This window comes from Macaca thibetana, chromosome 15 (assembly GCF_024542745.1).
Source record: "Macaca thibetana thibetana isolate TM-01 chromosome 15, ASM2454274v1, whole genome shotgun sequence".
Lineage (NCBI taxonomy): Eukaryota > Metazoa > Chordata > Mammalia > Primates > Cercopithecidae > Macaca > Macaca thibetana.
The window spans coordinates 54,285,494-54,307,640 of NC_065592.1; the positions used below are offsets into that span (position 1 = coordinate 54,285,494).

The window sequence follows — 22,147 nt, forward strand, 5'->3', positions numbered from 1 at the left end:
AGATTGCTCTTTTGATCTGCGGGATCCTGGGCAAGTAGCTTAGTTTTCTCTTTTGTAAAAGAGGCATAACAATAATATCTGCCTCAGCAGCATGTTGGTAGGATTTAAAGAAGTATCTCACATGAAGGGCCTGGCCAAGAGTAAACACTTAATAATGAGGACCATTATTATTACTACCGTTCATTATTCAGGAGCATCATAAACCTTTTACTACAACATCTTGAGAAGATTTGAATGTTCTTCTTGGGTTTCTGATTTTTGAAATCTAATTTCTTAGAGATGCCAGAGGCAGAGAAGATGTAGTCAAAGGTGATAGTGTCTTTAATGGCCTGATTATGTGTTAGATTTCCAGTTGGTCTCCAGATCCTGTACTGATGCTCTTTCCCTTTTCCCTTACTGTGCTGTTCTGTGCCCTGGTGACTTTGCTGGGCTCAACAGTTGCTTTAGTGGCATAGCCAGGACTGTGAGATTTGTCTTGCTTCCCCCTGTCTTATCAGATCCTGAAAATGGTAAAGATAGCATGCTATCAAATCTGGGGATACCATTGCTCTGAGAGGGAGAGCTAATGCCTGGATAACCAAGCAAGGATTCAGAGGTCACAACTAAACTAAAAGATAAAATTTACTAAGATAAATACATAGTTTATTTTAAAAATTTTAATATAAATGATATTCAAGCACAGGCTTGGACAGAGTTGATTCAGTAATGTAGATAATTTTCTTGACTTTAAGGTCAGAATGAGACAGAAATATGAGCTGGTGCCTATTACATTCTCTACCACAGTTGACCATTGCTGTGTATGCAGGATTTGGTCTAAACTTCTCAAGTCCTTAGATCTAAAATGATGTTCACCAACATGGGAAGACTAAGCAGCTATCTAGACTCACTCACTAGGCAAGTGGTTTACTGCTAAATACTAATCTTGAAGTGTATGTTCTTTAAATTAAGCCATGATTTTATCTTCATTATTTAATAAAAGCAGACTATAAAGAACACATTCATATTCTTATTATGCTATGCATTTCATGGATTTGCTCTTGGCTTACAGAAAGTCAGAAGTAACATTTAATCAGAAATGCTAAGGTTCTTTGGTGTACCAGAGACAAGGACAAGGGAGGGTAGACTCCCAGTACTATTTCTAATGGTCAACTCATATTTGAAATACTGTTTTTTAGTTTTGGTGCCACAACGTAAAATTGTTGTTGACAAACAATTGTAGTTAGGGGAGAGCGGTCAGAATGTGGTAAGAATGGGAAGTATGTCATAATAAAAAGCGTTGACAGAAGTAGTAAGTGTTTAGTTTGTAAAAAGGAGGTGTGAAGGAAATGTGGTTGCTCTTTTCATATACTTGAGGGTATGTCATGAATAGAGGCATTTGATTTATTCTGAGCTGCTCTTAGAGGTTGATCCAGGACCAATAGATATACATATCAATTATACAGATTCAACGGAGGAAGGGCTTGCTGAACAGGAGATGTTAAAAAATACCATGGGTGGCCTAGAGAGAAAATAAGCATCCCTCTTCATAACTGCTTAAGCAGAGACTGCCTAACCACAGATACTGAAAGACTGTCAAGTATAATGGGTAAGCACTGCCGCTGACATGGATGCTCTTCTGGGCTCTGTATCTGCCCATTACTAGCTAGGAGATCACAGAGAAATTATCCTATGACTCTCTCAGCATCTGCTTCGTAAATCCTCATGGGTATTCATGGGTGTAAAGTAACACATAGTGAGAACACAGCAAGTGTTAGAATTTTGTATGATTGTTCTCTAGAAATGGCGTAGAGGGGATTTCTGTGAAAAGTAAAAGGTTTTGTTAGGGTTTTTCTATTTTAAGACTATTGCTACAATTACTTGTAATGATACAATCAAACTCTGTTAATTTTATAGGTAGACCATGGAGCCTATAAAATGCCATATATCTCCAAACAGGGACAATATGATATATTTCACTTTACTACCATAAATAAAACCCAAGTACAAATGGAGACATATAGATAAAATGAAAGAGATGGGCATATATTTTGTAAGGCTGTACATTGATAGCTATTCTGAAGAGACTGGCTTAAGCGTTAATTTTGGGAATTTATATTACCCATTCTATCTGAGTTATAGTGTACATAAACAGCATAAGGTATTTTATGTTAATTCTTGAGAGTGCTTTTTTAAATTTCATGTGAGTAAACCAGGCATATTGTTAACAATATAATTTGGGTTAAATTGAGCTCCTAGTAAATTGTGAATGGTTTGTTATTAGTCACTAGAATGCATTTACCCTGCTAATGCAGTATTGCAGCTTTTTATTATATGTTAATAGTTTAACAGCCAAAGTTAAATGCTATTAATAAAATGGTGCAACTAATAGATCTCATTTGTAGTATTCTGTGGTTTTCGTCAACAATTAGTAAAGTTGAAATATGTGAGAAAAAGAATACAAAACAAAAGCAATTATTAGACTCGATATAGAGGATGGAAAACTTGAATTGCATGGTCTCAGCTAAAGCAAAGCAAGGTGTGGCACAGTGCCTGGTACATTGCTCTACAACAGCTTAATGCATACTGGTTGGTTAAGAAACAGTTCTATTGATGGCTTTATTTCCTTAAATTAGAATTCTTATTCTAGCTGTGTACATACAGGTAAACTAAGCAGAGAATTGATATTTGTTTGCTAGATTAAGAAAAAAAAGTATATGAATACTGTATTCTATTGTCTTCATTTTCTACTGTAGTAGATTATTTCTCTCCTATAGATAATTTCTACTAGCTTTCTGCTTTGTCTATGTAGAAGTGGATAATATGATCATAATATATAATAGAGTAGAAATGTGGGAGCTTTTAAATTTTTCCAAACATGAGTTGGGTGTTCTTGAGCAATGAGTACATCCCAATTTAAATAATTGAGATAAATCTAGAGTCCAGTTTTCAAGTCTAAAAGCATAATGATATAATTACAGAGTAGAAGAAATACAACTTCATGAATATAAGTACAAGGTTTTAAGGGATGTCCTCCACAGTACACTGAATGTCAGTCAATAATGTGATCAAACCTCCGAGAACATAAACACATTCTCCTACTGCCCTAGTACCCAAAGGGAGGGCCAAGATTCCTGTTCTACCCAGCACTAGTCAACAACTGAGAGTATTGGGTCATATTAGAGAAAATGTACTTTATGAAAATGCACATAACATTCTAAATCTAAATCCAGGAGTCAAAAATCTATTTTCTGCCAGAGGTCTTCATTGTCTTTACGGATGCACTAGGACTCTTCTGCCTTGCATTTCTTCCCATCAAAACTTGCCTGACCTATGTTTCTTTTTATCATTCAGGATCCTCCTAGGGAATTGGCTAATTACCTGGATTAATTACAACCAAAGAGTTGGTGGCTTATAACTTGCTATATTAAAATCACATTTCTACTTCAATAGCATTTACTTACCCATAGCTTTTCCCCCAGAGTGTGTATAATGTTGGTGGGGCTTTCTCACATTACATTAGAAACAGTTGCTGAGATATAAGGAAAGCATCTTTCTTCCTGCCTTTCACATAATGCAAACACTAGAACATTTTCATTCGTTTATTTGTTAATCTATTTATTTAATCACAAACATCTATTAAGCCCCTACTATTTTCAAGTCATTCTGAAAGCCTCTAGATAAAATACAGAGATGAATAAGACAGATCCCTTAAGGATATTACAGTTTAGTAAGATAGATAATAATAAATACATGACTACTAATAGTACAAGGCTTAATGGGATAAGGACCATAGAAGAAGGAGGTGGGGGACAAAGTAGCGTGGACTTAAAGAGAAAGGAATCTCTCGTCAATTAAACCAATCAGAGATTCTTTCATAGACAAAATTAAAGCATTTTGTTATTTAATGTAAAGTGAAGAGAAAAAGGTGCTAATGGAGGTGTGAACAAACTGGTATTCCACCAAGAAGGCCCTCTTGCCCATGGGGTTTTCCTCTTATTTCGAGATCATAGAAATGATCATAAAATGTTTTTAGCATTATGCAAGTATTTATAGCATTTGTCTGATTTTATCCATGCTGCCAGCCAAAATAAATAACCGAAAGATTTTTATTTAGTATACCTCCATCTTCATTGATTTTACCATTATGTAATCTCTCCTTCACCCTCTTCCCCCTTTCCCTCTTTTTTTCCTTCCACTAATATTTACTAAGTGGATCCAATATGCTAGGTACTGCAATGGAGGTTGATTTAGTGACCTGGTTTCTGATGACATCAGCCTAGATAAAGCTGATAAGTGGCTATACTCAAGAGAGCAGCAAATATACACAGATCAAAGCGTTCATTCTCTTCAAGAAACAGAAGGTAGATTCCCATGCCTTTACAGCGTGCAGATAGTTTCTGTGAATGTGGACTGTCTGAGAAGGCTTCGTAAAGTACCTATTAACCTCTCTTTGTGTCTTTAGGTTAGCCTATCCCTGTACCTGCCAAAAACAAGGAAGATGATTGAAAGCAAAATCCCCCTACCTCTTATCTGAAGTGTTAGGCTTATTCCAAAGTACAGCCACTTGATTTTCCCTCTGGTCTGAACTCCATTTCTTCTCATGTCCACTTATAACCCATGTATAATTAAAACTCAGGCTTCTTTGTAGAAGCTTTATTTGTAGTAGCTAAAACCTGGAAGCAACTCAGATATCCACTGCAGGTCAACAGAATAGCAAATTGTGGGACATTCAAACAACAGAATACTATCCGGCAATACAAAGAACAAGCTGTTGACATATACAACGACATGGATGAATTTTAAAATAGTTACGCTGAGTGAAAGAAGCCATCTGAATAAAAATACATACTATATGATTTCATTTCTACAACTTTAAAAAATGCCAACTAACCTGTAGTGATAGAGAACAGATCAGCGGTTGCCTGGAGGGAAGGCATATGGGGAGACTCAGGAAGGAAGGATTACAAAAGAACATGAGAAAACTTTGAAGTGATGGATGTGTTCACTATCTTGAGTGTATAGTGATATTCTCATTGGTATATACATGTGTCAAAAGTTTATTGCATGTCAATTATGCTTCAACAAAGCTGCCAAGAACAAAACAAAAACAGGCTCCTATTGTAATTATTTGATCTCTGATTCCCTTAATAGACTCTGAGCAACATGATGGAGTGCACAGGACATCCTCATTCAGTGATGTATCCCCAGTAAATGGTCCAAAGTGGGTATTCAGTAAATACTTGTCAAATGAATAAAGAAGTGGTTAAAATAAATTGCCATTGAGCTATCTAATATTTTGATCTTGCTTTGGTTCACATATTAAAATGCTGATCATGTCAGAATATTATTCATTACCCATATTATTTCCCTTGTTGTAAAGTCAACTATAGCATAAATGTCCTTGAAGTAGATTTTTTTTTAAAGGTAACTTTATTTCCCATCTACAATAAACCCAGAGTGAACTATCAATTTTAATAGGAATTTATATTAGAAATTAAAGCCACAAAAGGTTAGTGAACATCAATACACAGCTAAACATGTTGCTTATAATATTTAGTATAACTTCTAAAGGAATACCACAGTGTGTAATCCCATTTGGATAAGTGAATTAATGTTATAATAAAATCACTACTGACTTCAGCTTTGCCAAATGTTTATGACTACAGATGAATGTCCATCACATCAGTGGGGAGACTGAGTTCAGTTTCTTTAGTTTACGAGTATGGTTTCTGAACAGGGATGGGAGGCAGAAGTCTGGAGTCTATGTGTATCCTTTTTATTGCTTTCAGCGTCATCATTTTTAAATTCTGATTTTCTTTTTAGCTTAGAGGTCATTAGTCATTCAGAACTTTCCTCTACAAAATTTTCAACTCTGTCCGAGGCATTTGAGAAATTATGAGGGAGTTAAACCTGGAGTCTGTCTTGGAAACTGGTCTATCATTTTCTTCCTAGTACCCTCAATGGCAACACCATTATGCTAAAATGGTAAAAGCATACATTGTGACAATCCCATAAACAGCCTTCTATATAAATGTAAACACCGAGGCCGAATTGCCTCAAATGTGGCAGCTCTTACTTTTTAACAGTGTTTTATATTCTCCATACTTATTCATTTCACTGACTCCCTACTGCAATGCTCACTTTGCCTGCCAGTTTCCCTCGCCTTAAAATAGTTGTTTGAGCAGCTTTGAATGCTCTCGATGACAATTGCTTTTGTGATTTACTCAAAATCCTGACAATTTTTAGGTCTGGAAGAATAAAAAGCCTAAGATCTCTGGGGATATCACTGTTGAAGATCATATTTAATCTTCCTGTACTGTCTTCCCTTAGTACTTTTCTGTTTCAGTACACTGCCACGGGAGTTGTGAAAGACACCCTCTCCCATCGCCCCCCCTCTGCCAGGTATTATCGTGAAGCTCTATTCTTTTATTTCATTTGGTGCCAATAACACATTTTTTTTTGGCTGCACTCACCAAGAATAATAGATAGTAGCTCAGCTTGCAGGGTATAATTTGTCCCCTAGCATTCATGTTCTAAGTTGCTGTTAAACTATCTGTTGAGTATTTGCGGATTACATTTAAAACATGGTCATTAGTACTGGTTCATCTTTGGTTGACAATAGGAAACAGGAAATTAAGAAGAATTAGCTGGTCCTGGATCTTGAAAGTCTAAATTCATTATAAATATAAAGAACCTCCTATTTCATAGAGCTTCTCTGTGGTTTTAAAACATTTTGACAAGAAAAACTGCATTGTCTAACTTTAAAAAGTCACCACTTTTCCACAGGCAAATTAATCAAGAAAAAAAGTCTGTTGTGACTTGATGAAAAGTCCACAAATATACATAGATATCAGACACTTGACATTAGCATAAAGATAAAAAAATGGATCCAAACCACTCAAGTGTATATTTCCCCATTTACATGATAATAAACATTTCTTGTATCTTTCACACTGTTTACGTAGATTCCTTTTCCTTATGACTTATGAGATTTTTGCAAACCTTTTAGGATATTTCTCAGTTAACTCCTACAAAAATATAATTGACACTAGGTATAGTTGCTCTAAAAAATTGGAAGAAATAATATCTGCAATTTGTCTAAATGGTTTACATATTTTGTTTTGATACCAAAAAAAAAAAAACCCAAAAACCCAAATCTACTGAGTTTGTACTATAATAACCCTCATTTTACAGATGAGAAAGTGAGAAAACTGAAGCTTGGAAAGTTTTAAAAATTTCCCAAGGACTCATGCCTAATAACTGGAAATCCAGGCTGAACTCAGGTCTATAGGGACTAAAGCCTATATCTAGTCTAGCCATAATACCCCTGAGATGTGCTGAACTTCCCTTAGGATGCTGTGGAAGGAGAAAATAGAATGTTTCCTCTCCAGTTTGGATGTCTGCCATAAAGCAAGCCATAAACTATTAGAACTAGTTTTGTAGTGAATTTAAATATAGAATTGAGTTGGGAGAGGTGGTGTTGAATTATTTTTGTGTTTTCAGGTTTACTTGTGAACAAAAGTAACCTAGTCATTGTCTTGGTCTGTTCTGGCTACTACAAAATACCATAAACTGGTAGCTTATATACAACACAATTTATTTCTCGTAGTTCTGAAGGTGGGAAGTCCAAGATTAAGGAGTGGGCAGACTCAGTGTCTGGCGAAGGCCTTCTTCCTGTTTCATAGACAGCTGTCTTTTTTTTTTTTTTTTTTTTTTTTTTTTTTTGCCATGTCCTCATAAGACAAAAGGGTTAAAGGAGCTTTCTGAAGTCCCTTTTATGAGGGCACTAATTTTATTTGTGAGGGCTTTTCACTCATGACCTGCTTACCTCCTGAAAGCCCAACCTACTAATACCATCACCTTGGTGGTTACAATTTCAACATATGAATTTTGTGGGGGACACTAATAGCCAGTCTGAAGCAGGCATCTTTGGAAATTTTTACTTAGACTCATGTTTGAAGATGATGATTCACTAGGCTTTAGGGCTTAGAGAGTAAGGGTGATTTAACATTTTTCTCAGGTGATTCTCATGGTGGTTATTGGGTTAGATGTCTTCTAAGGGATCATATAACCTTGTGATTTTATTAGTATGACTTGAGGATTCCAGGAGTTGTTCTCATCTCCCCATTCCGCACCCTCTCTACCATTTCCCACACTCAGAAAAGCATTCCTTTATTGTGCAGTGCTTTCTCTTATTCAGATGAAGAAATTGCTGGGAAGTCACATTTTGTACATGATCAATCACATACAATTTAGAGAGTAGTGTAGTGTCTGAAAGATAGCACTAAGTTAAAATTCAGAAGTGCTTCTTTCACCATCACAAAATGACTTTATTCGTTCTTTTATATCCGTTACTTTCACAAACCTGAAGAATGAAGGATACTCAACATTTTCTTCTGTAAAATTGGCATATGACCTGTTACCAACATTGATTCAACGAACTTTTTTTTTTGTAAGCTAGTCTGAAAAAAACCCCAAAACCGAAACAAAGAAACCAGACACTGTGCTACATGCTTTGGATACCTAGGTGAGCAAACTAAATTCAACTCTTTTCTGGACAAGATACTATAACCGGCTGAAGCAAATGGACCAATGAAAGAATCTGGGAATATAGATTTGCCATCAAGTGAAATCTGCTTGTCAAGTGTTGGCCTTGTGGAATAGACTACTAACTGTTGCCTAATATTTGTTTTTCTCATCATCCACCTAAGAGAATTTGAAGCTGTATGCAGAAAACATCAGCCAACCTTTTTTTCTTTTTTTTCTTTTTTTGGCAGTGAAGTGTGATCATATAACTAAGTTCTGATCAACAGGATAAATATGAAAATACATGTGGCAGTTTCTAGATACCTGATGGATATCGTTTGTCTCTAGTTTTAGTCCCTTTCCTCTGTCCTGCTGATTGGAATGTGGACAATGGTCAGAGCTGCATTTTGGATCATGAGAATGAGGGAAATTCCTTAAGCCACAGTAGAACAAAAGACCAGAGAGGGCCTGAGTCCCTGGGAAGTTTGGGAAACAAAGCCACCATCCCATCCCTGGATTGTCTTCCTTGGGAATTTTACATGGTATTCTGAGAATAAATTGTGGGAAGATGGGGATCTGATCTAGTCTGGGAATCAGGAAACTATTTCCCAGAAGTGGTGACACTTCAACATGTATTTGAAGGTTAGGTGGATGAAGTACTGAGGATGAGGTGTACTAGGGGAGGAACAGTAAGGGAGGATTTCAATCTATAGGAAGAAGGTTATTGTGAGAAAACAATGCATGTGAAAATAATTTGCAAGGTAGCATTGCTTTAACTGTAAGACATTCTTATTATAAAGTCTGTGCTTCTCATGTCATGATTCAAGGACTGTTTGCAATTAATTAACTGCCCACATCTCACCACTTTCATCTTATTACCCCCTGCCATAGATTTCGGACTAGGCTCATCAATTTGTAGTTTCCTTCTTGCATTCTTCTCTACTAACCTTTGCCATTTTCAGATGACCCTTTAAACTCTGTCTTCTTCATGGAGAATGTTCTAAATAACCCTGTCCTCCTCCCCAGAGCTCTGATACCTGCAGTTCCTTCATCTGTACTCATTCTTAGGCTATATGACTTTCCCTATATTTTTCTTCTATATCTGTTTTCTCCATTTCCTATATGGATTATCCAAGAGCAAGGACTATTACCATACTATCTTTTATATCCTGGAATGCCTAACTTAGACTTCTGGCCCAATACATTTTGTTGACTGAATGGCTTGCACCAGGTTGAAAGTCCTTTCCAGCAGTCCTGCCCATAGATGCTGACTGTTTAGTGACAAGGCTCTTTGAGGACCAGTCAAATGTAATCATTCCTCATCTTGAAAGCTTCAATATTAAGGGTGGCCCTGAAAAATTCATCAGGGGAATAAAGTTTTGCTTATCACGTCTGCTGCCCTGAAGGCCTTCAGGTAAATGATGGCAGATGGATTGAGGCTATAATGGCCAAATGCAATATTAAATCTACTTTCTGTCTCTCTCTGGTCTGCCTGGTAGATTTTGATGTATTGAGTTTTACATTTAGGAACCAATTTCCTTTTGATAAATTCATGCTCCAGGCTGTACAGGGCTGGCCATTGCATTAGAGACATTCAGACAAATGATCAGATATGCAGGCAGAGTATGTCATCCATGAGGTGGGTGGCTTCTCCTGAGGTCTTTGATTGTGGAGAGCTTTTGACTCTTCTTACTCAATTCTGGCACTGCTGGCTATGAAAATAGGTGCAGAGAGTTTGCCGTCTTTGGGGACTTTTCTACCTCACATTCATTGAACCTTTGCACTTGAGTCCTTCCATAAAAATTCAGTGCTAACACTGATAAGCAAAATCTCAGCTGTACAGAGCCAGGGGAAAATTAATTACTGCATATAGTTGAGGTTCCATATTAATTGAAAGAGCTGACCCAGCTAATGTAAGTATATTTTTTCAATTTAAACATTTTTGAAGAGACTTTCTTTAAAATTTTCCATTTGCCTCTTTGCCTTTTTACCTGTAAAATATGCAAAGTATTTCCATTTTAAAAAGATTCATGTATTCAAATAACGTTTGCTGAGTATCTATTATATGCTAAACGCTAAAGTTAGAAGTATAGAAAATAAATTGTCTCTGACCTCAAGGAGCTTACAGTCTAGAAAGTGATTGGCAAACCTTTTCTGTAAAGGGGCAGATAATATTTTTGGCTTTGCAGGCCATGTATTCTATGTCACAACTAATCTGCCATTAGGGTGCAAAAGCAGCTATAAATCCTGAGCCCATTTTATTCATCTGTCAAACACCTCATCATCACTAAGACTCTCAGACTGTTCGTAGGAAACGTTTCCTAACCATGACAAGTAGAAAAAAAGCTACTCCCTCTTCTGTGTTCTGCTATATTCAGTATAGCTCTTTATCAGAGAACCTCTAACTCTCTCCTATGTCTGTTTTCTATTTGTAAAAGGAATCCAAGCAGAGAACACAGTCTCAGTAGAGCCATAAAGACATGGACTGTCCTGGGATGTTTGCTAAACTGTCTGGCTAAATCAGGTATGAAGATGAGAGGTCTAGTACAGTAAAGTGTAGGGTGGGGGTGTGATCACTGGGGCTAGGCACTGGCCAGCCCATTTGGACTTGATTCAATATAGATTAAAGGTCTACTAAAGGACTTTCTGAAGGGGAATTATGTGATCAGATTATTGTTCAGAAAGATCACTTTAGTAGCCTGGTGAAGGGGGTTAAGACTGGAGAAAAGGAGAACAGATGGATGGCAGCCAGACTGCTAGGATGATTGCCAAAGAAGCCAGAATATTGCTTTTGGTGCAGAGGTCTTGGTTGTCACCCTTACGTAAGATCATATTGCACAATAGAACCATGACAAGGATGGGCCCTGAATTGGAATCGGAAATTGTTCTAGGATCTAGTCTTAGCAATTCTCAACTGTATAACTCTGGAAAAGCCATTTACCCGCTTTTGAGTTTATATTGTTAGTTGAAACATGAAGAAGTGATTTAATAGATTTTGAAACTATTTTTTAGCTCTACATATCAGTAAGTTAATTGCTTGACTTCCAGCTATAGTTTTTCATATAAGAATTATTCTCCATCCTTCTGCCCCTCTTTTGCTTAATTTGGGAAATCTTAAGAGTAACTCCTAATATTTTTGAAGAGTACCATTTAGGGCTTGGTTTTACAAAAGTTATGTTGAAGAAACTTCTAAGACACCTTAGAAGTTCTTGTGTTCTCCTTCACCATCACCCCCCACTGAATCTCCCTGTGAAATATTTATTTCATGAATCTGCTTGCTTGCTTTCTCTTTTCTTTTCTTTTCTCAATTCCACATCCTGCTCCTGAGTTATTATTCCTTACCCTGGCTTTTGTGGCCTTTCACTATAACCCTACATTATTTTTCCATGCTCATTTTCTCTTCCTTTCCATGCATTAGTCAAAAATACTCCTCTGCTTTGAGCCTATTTCTTTGGTATGTATCACGTGGTACTATAATAATTACCTCATTGTCTGTCTCTTCAGTAAGGCTGGGACTGTGGCTGATTTATCCTTGTATTTCCAGAGACCAGTACAGTGCCTAGTACACACAAAAAACTCAATTAGTGCTTGAACCCATGGAAGGCTTCAGTTTATGTCAGTTCTCCTGTCTCCCTAGAGTATCTTTCTCATCTTTCCTGTCCAGTCCATGCTGCTTATCTCCTGGCTTCAAACACAACCCTTTGCATGACACTTTTGCTGCAGCATGCAAACAACAGGCTGTGAATTCCCCTTCTCAGAATTTCTTGTAGTACAGTTTTCTTTACTTCTCTTTTGCACTTATCTAATTTTTGCTTACATTTTAGTTATGTAGGGATCTCTTTCCTCTACAAGACAGTAATATCTGCAGCACAAGGATCACTATCTTATTTTGTATCTCCTCTAGCATCTATTGCAATTCTTATCATCAATAGCTGCTCAATTAAGGGATTCACAGTGAAATGAGGAATCAACCTTACTGCTACCCAGACACTATGCAAATTGGGCTGCCTCTTTCATGCCAAACAATCATGATTTTTGTAGAAATGGACAGTATCAGCTGTCTTCTTCTACTGTGGTCTGATTCTGATAACCTGGGAACAATTGAAAGCAAATTTCCTAGAGGAAAAAAAGGAGTTCACAATCTCTGCATTCTAAATGCTAGAAGGGATTTACCTGTGGGGTCTACAAGCAACAATTTGCATCCTGGTTTATGTGAAAGATAGAAAGCCCAAGCATCTGAGTGGGGCTGCTGACACAGCAGGGATTCGAGAAGCAGCCACGGGAGCAGAAGCAGGGGCTCAGGGCCAGAATGAAGAAATTAATAATCCACTTATTATTCAGAACAGTGAATGGCTGCAGGCTATTGGCAAGAGGTTTAGCAATTATCTGATTAACTGCTAATGTTACACCAAGAAACCTCTTCAAGACTGCACTTTTTTTGTTAAAAGTCACAGAATGGTAAGAAGCTGCTATTTTGTGCAAAAAGCTGAGAGCTGCAGGTAGGTGGGCCATATTGAGACCCTGGTGGGCTGTCACTCTTTCAAAGTTAGAAGCAAATGGCCGTTTTTGCTGCTGTTATAACTCTTCCTGGAAATATCAGCTTCTCTATGGCACCATAACTCAAATTTAATATGAGAACTGAAGTTGTTTTCCTTTTCATTTTGAGCTCTTGCTTAGAACAGGAGGACCAGGTATCTATCTTTTCAGTGGGAGTTTAGAAAACAGCCTTGCATATCTCTCCCTGTGACACCCAAGCCACACCAGGGCGGGAAGACATCTACCCTTGCTATGTGCTGTCCGTCACTTCAAACTTCACCAGTCTCTGCCGTGTGCCAGAGTTACTTCCAAGATATTGCCCTTATTTAAAAGCCATATGCCACCACTGTGGCATGCAGGTCTTCTGTTTGTGCCTATTCCTGCTTTTCTTTAGGCCACTCATCTATTTGAGTAGTCAAAAAGAATTGCAAAGCCCACGCTGTCTTGCGAGGAAAATTTATTAAGATTCATCAAGACTAAACTGTGTGGGCTGATAGTAAGCCACCTTCTCCAACATTTAAAAATAAACTCAGTCCTTAATTGTATAAAAATACATGTGAAAGTACTTCTTTCTAACCAGCAGTGATAAGTAGAATCATCACCACAATTGACCCCCTTTACTTTGTGTTCCTGATGATTCAGGATTTTGTAGGATGTGTCTGTAATAATGGTGAAAAGCAATTTCCTATTTCTACTGATAATATCCTAGAGTATTGTCAGCAAATCCCACTCTATCTTTGACTTCCCAACTGTAAATTCTTCCTCTCCCCTCCAATCTCTGGGGGAAAATTGACTTCTCAAATGCAAACATTTGATGTAATTTTTCAGTGGGGTAATCATTGATGTCAGTATCAGGGAAAGGTTAAGCAAGAGAATGTTCACATAAAAACTTTTTACTTTGTAACAGTTCATGAAACAGAGGTGCTCTGAAAGCAAAGGCATTTTGCAGCTGAAAAGGCATTTAAGTGAGAAAATCAAATCCTGTATAGAAGTATTACAGTAGCTTTATTCTAAAATTAGTTAATGGAAAGTCTTTTATGAGGATATCAATTATACCACGGCTAAAAAGTCAATTATCTAGTAATTGGAGGGTAAAATAATGGATTTACCTTAGGTAAATTCAAAGTCATGTTTGAAATGTAGCTCTTCATTATTGCATCCTTGACATACAAAATTAATTTTATCTATATAATGGTATTCATTAAATGCAAAGGTTTAGTGATAAATGTCTTATACAAATTTGAAAACCGCCGTATGAAAACAACGAGGGGGTTGAATTTTTAACCAATTCTATTGGTTTTTTGAAATTACTAATCCCACATCTCCTTATCACATGCTTAAAATAAATTTGACTATTAAGTTTCAAATTTATATTTTCTTAACAAAATACATTAAGGATAAAAAATTGATTTGTATGTTGTCATTATTCAAGGCCTGTTTGGTTTTAGCAGTCTTCAGTGAGAACAACAACAAGCAAGCTTAGCTGAGAACTTTGGCTGTTGTGTGGACATCATTCTTACACTGCTGCTTCAATGCTCTTTTCCTTCTCTGTGTAAGAACACTGTCACGCAGAGGCAGCAATGATTTTTTTCTGAAGATCAGGCTCAGTAAGGGCTGTATCCTGCACTGCTTCCAAAAGAAGGGAGCCCCACTAGTTTCCTGACTAATAGGTATCTCCAGGTAATCAGAAAGTGGTAGGAAGGACTTTCCAGGGCTTACACAGATTGACTGAGTGACAGCCCAGTGCATCTTCCTCTGAGAAGTAATCAATTTGTGTTCTACCCCATTACTACTCCCTTCTTTAATCCCTGAAACCGAGAATCTGGAATTTATTAAAGCTATTCAGTCCTTGATTATCCTTAAGTCAAAATCAGCTTCCAGGCATGCAGTTTGACAATCCCGAATTTTGTATCACATTCAATTATTTATTCATTAAACACATAATTGAACACCTGCTTAATGTGTTTGAGACACTGTGAAGATCTTGAAATTTACTTTTATGTAGAAGATTAAAATGTAAACATTTGAAAACTTCTCTACTATTGGTATTTTATATCATTTACTGATCTTAAAAACAGATAAAAATGGAAAGTAAAAGAAACACCAAACAGTTTGAATGTTAGCCAGGTAATCAGTTTCTAACATCTGAGCTGCAGTTGCAATGACAACACATGTTGCAGCCAGTGTCATATTAGAACTTTTCTTGTCTGTTTCCCCTTCTAGGTTGTAAGTGCACTCATGCCAGAATGTTAATTATTACAATCATGAGTTTTGCAGTCCTAAGAAATTACATTGCTTGTGGTAGACAGTGCATAATGCTTATTGAATTGGAAGGGAAATATTTTACAAATCTCCTACAGGGTTTTAGTTTCGTTTAAGACACCTTTTTGTGAGCTATGTGCCAAGCCCCTACTCAGGGTAACTTTTGAAGAAAAAGAGGCAGTAGGAAAGCCTCTATTCATGGAGGATGTGAGCTGGGGACAGTGGGACAGGACTCATGGCATGGAATAAAGACACTTACTAATCAACTTGTGAGTGAAGGGAGAGAATAGTGTCCCATAGTGTGATCCAACATGCAATTTCTTGAATCTTGAGGAATATTCTTTGATTGCTTTACATCTGACAATTGCTCTCATGTTGAATTATCTCAGTTATAAAGTTAAAACTTTTATTCTGTAGTAATATTTTTACAACTTATAGACAAATTAGTAAAACACTGATTCAGTTTCTTAAGACAGAAAATTTCATAAGAAAAAACTTGCAGTCCTGGAGAATACGACTGAGAAATACTGGAATGTAGAAAGAGTTTACCTGAGCTGTGTTCTTGCCCAATTCTGCTATTGACTGGCTTCAGTATCTATTGGACAGATCTCTAACACCTCTGTAACTTTCCCACTTGTAAAATGAATGTCCCAATTCTGGGGCAAGTCATTCTGTTTTTACATGGAGTGATTCTTCTTATTTCTGTTTTTAGATTGATGACTTATGGAGGCAAAGTGAACCAACATGGAAAATAATTTATCTACTTTCCAGAACATTCCTCCAAATAATCAATAAAGGCTGATACTTCACACAGATATAGTGGGATGCCTAAACTGAGTATTTTAGGACAGCCAAATGTTGAAAGTGTTTTATGTGCCTGTGGCATAATTTTAACCTTTCTTTGCCTCTGCTAACCTGCTAGACAGGTTTAATACCTGGTTCGGTATGTCTCTACAAGTCCCTGTGTGTCTGCCTGTGTGTTTTAAGTTTACCTGTTTAAAGAAGGGTGAGGAGCTCTTCAATACCGAATTCTGAAGAGCCAAAATGTAGCAAACTGACCATGAAAGGTGCCTCCAGTTGTGTTACATAGACCTGACAAAATAGTTATTTTGTAATTATAGAAGGTATATTTAGTACTAAATAGAATATACTTATCTTCCTTGTCAGGACTTCTTTCTAGTTTTTCAAAGTGATAGGCATTTGGCTAAAATGTTGCTGATGGAAAACACAGAGTTTGCAGTTATTGAACAGAAAAATATTTGTAAAAAGCCAACACCAAACGACAAAAATAACAATATAACAATAAAAATAACACAAATAAAAATACAGTATAACAGCTATTATACAATATAATGTTTATATCGTACTATATATATTAAGTAACTATAGATTATTTAAATAGGCAAAACTGTGCTTGAAATTTAAATGTCCAGTGCCACTTACGAAACTGGAATATGGAGCTAAAGAGAAAATAAACTGGAAAGTAATTGCAATAATAATAATAATGTAGTTAAATAATAAGAGTGCTCACCCACTATAGAAAATGGAGTTGCACAATGGACCTGATTCTTTGGTTGGAGAGTTGGATGTCTCAAGGTATCTTTAACATTCGTTCATTCAGCAAATAATGATTGAAAGTCCATTTTGTGTCAGATTCTTTTCTAGGTCCTGAAGACAAAGCAGTGGAAAACACACACACACACACTCTTAAACTTGTGGAGCTCAGAGGAAGGAGAAAGAGAATTAGAACATATAAAAGCAAATATATAATATTCCTAATGATAATAAGAGCTCTGGTTCAAAAGTAATCAACAAGCGTGATCAGAGAAGGTCTCATGAATATGGTGACATTAGAGACATGAAGGAAGTGAGAGGGTGATGTATGAACATGCCCAGGTAAAGAGTTTCAGGCAGAGGAACAAGTGCAAAGGCCTTCAGATACAGCCATGAGAAAGTTCTCTTCTGACTATTTGTGCTTTCTGAGTGAAATAGGAAACAATACCATCAGAATGGTGGGGGATGGGAGGAGAAAGTGTTAGAGGTTTGAGAAGGGAAGAAAAGATGTAAAATGTTTTTCTAAAATCTTGGGATAATGGGATATAGAACTATAAATAGCATTTCTTGACCTTGGGAAAGGACTGCTTGAGATAAACGGCCATAAACCCTGTATGAGACCAGTCAGCATGCTCATGTGATTTTCTTCAGTTATGATCACTGCAGGTGCAGATGTGGAATAGGCAGGCACTGGGATTTATCTAGGGTTAGAGCTTCATCAGGAAAATATAATAGAGGAGAGAGACATAAGGAAGTTTAAGGTATAAGAGGTCAGTGAAAAGGAAGTTGGAGCAAGAGAATTTACATTAAGGTGACTGATCATTTAAAATACTACTATTGATTACAAACTCTCCCATCACCCCAGTATTCATCTGTAAAGTTATGAATTTATGAGTAATTGACTTCCTGTCTTGGGTTAGGTTCCCTAGAAGCAGGCCCTGTAACAGGATTCCTTGCAAATGATTTAGTAAGGAAAGAATCATGGGAGACTGGTAAGGAAGTTATGGAAACAGAACAGGGAGAAGAAGATGTCCAGCAAGAATGAGATCTCAGGAAAAGTTACCATAAAATGTGGATTCCACCAGATCTCTCAGGGAAACTCAAGACTCCAGTTTAAATCTCCAGGTTGTCTTGACCCTAGTGGGAGCTTTCATACTCCTATACTCACTAATCACTGGTTAAAAACTTCCAAGGGAATGTGCATCCCCAGATTCTGAGCTCTCTCTCTTGTGAGCCAAGTGGCTCCAGTAGCTCAAGAGCAGTCCTCCAAAGAAATCATAAGTATTGGCTAATGGAAGCAGAGATTCACCAAGAAGGAGGTGGAGGTGCACACACAATGGTTAAAAGGAATCCAAGGTGATCTGGGTAGAGCATGCTATGCTATTCTTTCTTCTCCTTTATCCACAGTATCCAATTTATCTGTAAATACTGTGAATTTTAAGTCCAAATATATAGCTGTTTATATTCCCTCTTTCTCTAATCTATCTACTTTAGTTGTTCTTTCTTGATTCCATTTTAGTTAAATCCACTATAATGTCTTCCTTCCAGTCTCCTAACTGGTCAGCCTTCTGCCATTCTCAATCTCATCAATTCATTCTCAAGCCAGAGGAAAAATGTTCTCACAATATGAATCATATTATGTGAGTCCTTGACCTAGAATGCAATTCAAACTCTGCGTAAAGTTCTTCAAGTTCTGCATCTGTCTCTTCAGCTTAAGTTGTCAGACTCATTGCTTCACTATTTTCTCTAGCAAAGTTCTGAGTTCTTTAAAAATGCCAAGCTACTTCCTGCCTCAGGCTTTTTCTGTCTAGAGACAGACATACTCTGTCACTATTCCAATGATACCACTATTTGCACTGTGCAGAATTAGTTCCTACTGTCGTTACTGTTACCACTTACCTTCATTATTCTCAGTTTATGTTTGTTTCCATTATAGAATTTTCACAACTTGTGATTATTTTAATTTATAAATCTGTTCTCTACACTACAGTGTAACCTCATGAGAACAATGACAGTGGTATCACCACACAGTAGATGCTCAACAAAAAATTATTGGACTAGTGTGTTAAAACCTGGGTGGATTGGCTGCTGGTTGTTGTTTTCTTGAGCTCAGCATAGTTAAATAGGAAGATGAACTTTCTGTTAGAACTTCCTGCTATACATTCCTCCTTTCTGAAATTGACTGAGCCTGAGGTTTAAATCCTGATGCCTTCTGGAGGTACAAAACACTAAACCTCCCCCCTAGTGTGGTTATGAAGTGATATAGCTGTGGATATTTGAGGATTTTGATACATTTTATTATTGTGTTAAGTATATAATTATTACTCAATGGACAGTGTTTGCATTGGATACAATTAAAAATGTTGTCTATATTCTTTTGAGTAGTGATAATTTTACAATGTTTAGTTTTTGCTTTACAAATAATTTGAAACCTGGGAATTTAGAAGTATAAATTACTACCATTATAATATGAGCTCATAAATGGATGCTTAGTGAAAATTCTATGGAGACCAAATCACAGTTCACTCAAATGCATTTAGATGCTTTTCTATAGATAGTTGCATAACAATAGAAATAGCAAAATTATTTTAAAATATAACTAGTTAAAATAATTAGAATTGTTACACTTAAAAAAAAACCCACAGCATTTCAAGCCTTTCATGGAACTTCCAAATCTCCTCTAGTGATAACTGAATTGTATCTATTTTCTTACATGAAATATATATTTACCAGAGCCAAAGTATATACCATTTTAAAAGTATGATTTTATTTTAAATATCTAGGGGAAACATTGATCCCACAGTTTTCATTTTCTACACATGAAGCTGATTGATTTCTAAATTACTTTGCTACGATGATCCAATTTAGGATTTTAAATCCCACAATGACAAGATTTTCAGGTTATGAGGAAATTTTAATGCTCAGTGCCTAAGTCACTTTTTATTATTAAGCCAGACACTTGGGGAGACCATCAGCTCTTTTCACTGCCAGAAAACCATTGGTGCATTGCAGCTGCACTCAATCTAACTGTGATCTGACCTCATGTGAAATTTTAAGAATTCTGACTTTTGAAATGGAAGCAATATGTTTGTTTATGACTCTGTGAGCAAGGCGTAGGCCCAGAGGCCCTGTTCTCTTCTATTTTGAACTGTTCAGGGCTTTAGCAGCATTAACACCTATGAAAAGCTGACATCAAAAAACCAAAATACTCCAAATCCTGTAGGCTTTAAAAAAGAACTTTATTATAATTTACGTATTAGAAATTCACTAATTTTAAGTGTACAAGCCATGATTTTTAGTAAGTTTACTGAGTTGTGCATCCATCTCTATAATCCAGTTTTAGAACATTTTCATCACTCCTGCAGTATCCTTCATGCCCATTTGCAGTTAATCCCCATTCCTACCCTGAGCCCAGGTAACCACTAGTTTACTTTCTATCTCTGTAGTTTTGGTTTTTCTGCATATTTAATATAAATGGAATCATACAATATGTCATCTTTTGTGTCTGGCTTTTTTCACTTTGCTAATGTTTTTAAGGTTTATCTGTATTGTAGCATGTATCAGTGTGTTGTTTCTTCATTATTGCTGAATAGTATTCCATTGTATGGATGTCCTACATTTTGTTTTTTCACAAGTTGATGTACATTTGTGTTGTTTCCAATTTTGGGCTATTATCAATAATGTTACTATGAACATTCATATGCAACTCTTTGTGTGAACACGTATCTTCATTTCTCTTCAGTAGTTACCTAGGAGTGTAATTGCTGAATCTTATGATAGGTCTCATAGGAAGTCGAACATTTTAGAAATTTAAAAAAAAGTTTGCGTGCATTTAATGAGCTGCAGAGTTCACTGAGATAGATGTGAAGAAGCAATCCTTTCTTCAAGAAGCTTATGATCCATAAAGAGGTACAAGAACTTTACAAATCACTAGACTCCTGGAAATCATTAGACCATGAGGGAGAGTATCAACACCATAAGAGTTTCTAAAACAGAGCTCTCCTCAATATATGGGTGGGGAGAGTGTGTTCTAACATGTGCCTTTGGGAGTGGTTTAAAGGTTTTAGGGAGATGACAAAATAATCAAAGTAAAGAAAAAAGAAAATGCAGAAAGTGTTGAACAAACAGTCTAATATAGCATGTATTCAAATGTGATTTCTTGGTCTTTTTTTTGCCTGAGAGCCCTAAAGGACTGGAATATTACATTACAGGCCAAGTCACCAACATTCTAAATGGAGTTGCCATGAACCTATACACAACATGCTAAAAGTTTAAGAAAGCATTTTTTCCAATGACCATCTATCAAATAGTAGGATCTGAGGTTTGGAAGAGAAATTAAATAATTGGGTAAGGGAAAACATTTTTCCATTGTAGTCGTCTTTGAGCTTTCCATTTCCCACTCCTATTCCATCAGCAAGGAAAAGGAGAATGGTCTTTTCCATCTTCAGGTGGGTTGGGGTGCTTTAAGAGGGACACATGGTTCCCTTAATGTGTGTCTCCTGGGGTTTCAGCTTAAACAGCCAGCTAGACTGGTACTGCCTGGAAGTGAGTAATGTGTGTGAAATTCCCATGGGCTAGGTGGGTGTGTGAGTGGGCCAGGGGTTATTTTAAGGAGTACCTGGTCCAAGAGGACTGCCTGGAACAGCAATAAACCATGATAGAGAGTCTAGGTGGGATAAACTGCCTGAATTCCAGAAGCTGAGGACAGAACCTTAAGTACCCACATAAAGAAGGGGCCTGGTTCATGTCTGGGATGCTACCATTAGGCACTCTGTGGAAGGTTCTTCCAAAAAGCCAGGAGATCCCATGCAAAGGGAGCTTTCAAATGGAGCCTGTATAGCACCAGCTGTGTAAGGTTGAATTCTTTTCCTTGAACCTCTAACCTACTCACCTTCACCTCAGGAGAGTCAGAGGCCTTGGCTAGTTTTTGATTGAAGGTAGGGCTAAAAGAGAGAATTAAATTTTGAAAGACATTATGGGCCACTTGGAGGGATTTACATATTACTCTGTGAGTGGTGAGCAGATCCATAACAATAGTTATATGTTAAGTTTAATCTGGAACTTGTATGTAGGCCGCTTTGAGATAGAATTCAAACTTCAAAAAATTCCGAATTTTGTACTAGTTGGAAACACAGGATGGTGTTACGGTTTGCAGTGGTATTAAATAATACAGTTGAGTTCTTTTAAAAAGAGATACATATGAGCAAACTTTGCCTTTCAAAGTAGGCAAAAAGTTGCATAACCATTTTTGTTTCTTGTTATATTTAACCTCTTGAGTCCTCAGAGAAGC

At 36.8% G+C, this 22,147-nt stretch overlaps 2 long non-coding RNA genes across 3 annotated transcripts in view; both read left to right on the forward strand.

The window, feature by feature from the left end:
- LOC126937244 (uncharacterized) overlaps positions 1-22,147 on the forward strand; it is a 269,363-nt gene that overhangs the window by 6,422 nt on the left and 240,794 nt on the right. The window lies entirely within an intron of this gene.
- On the forward strand, positions 1,288-16,301 carry LOC126937243 (uncharacterized). Of its 2 annotated transcripts, none has more exons than XR_007719687.1 (4): positions 1,288-1,585; positions 5,131-5,211; positions 10,956-11,029; positions 16,016-16,301. It is a non-coding gene; the product is annotated as an uncharacterized LOC126937243 (long non-coding RNA). The 2 variants fall into 2 exon arrangements; XR_007719688.1 differs by having other exon boundaries at positions 1,305-1,354.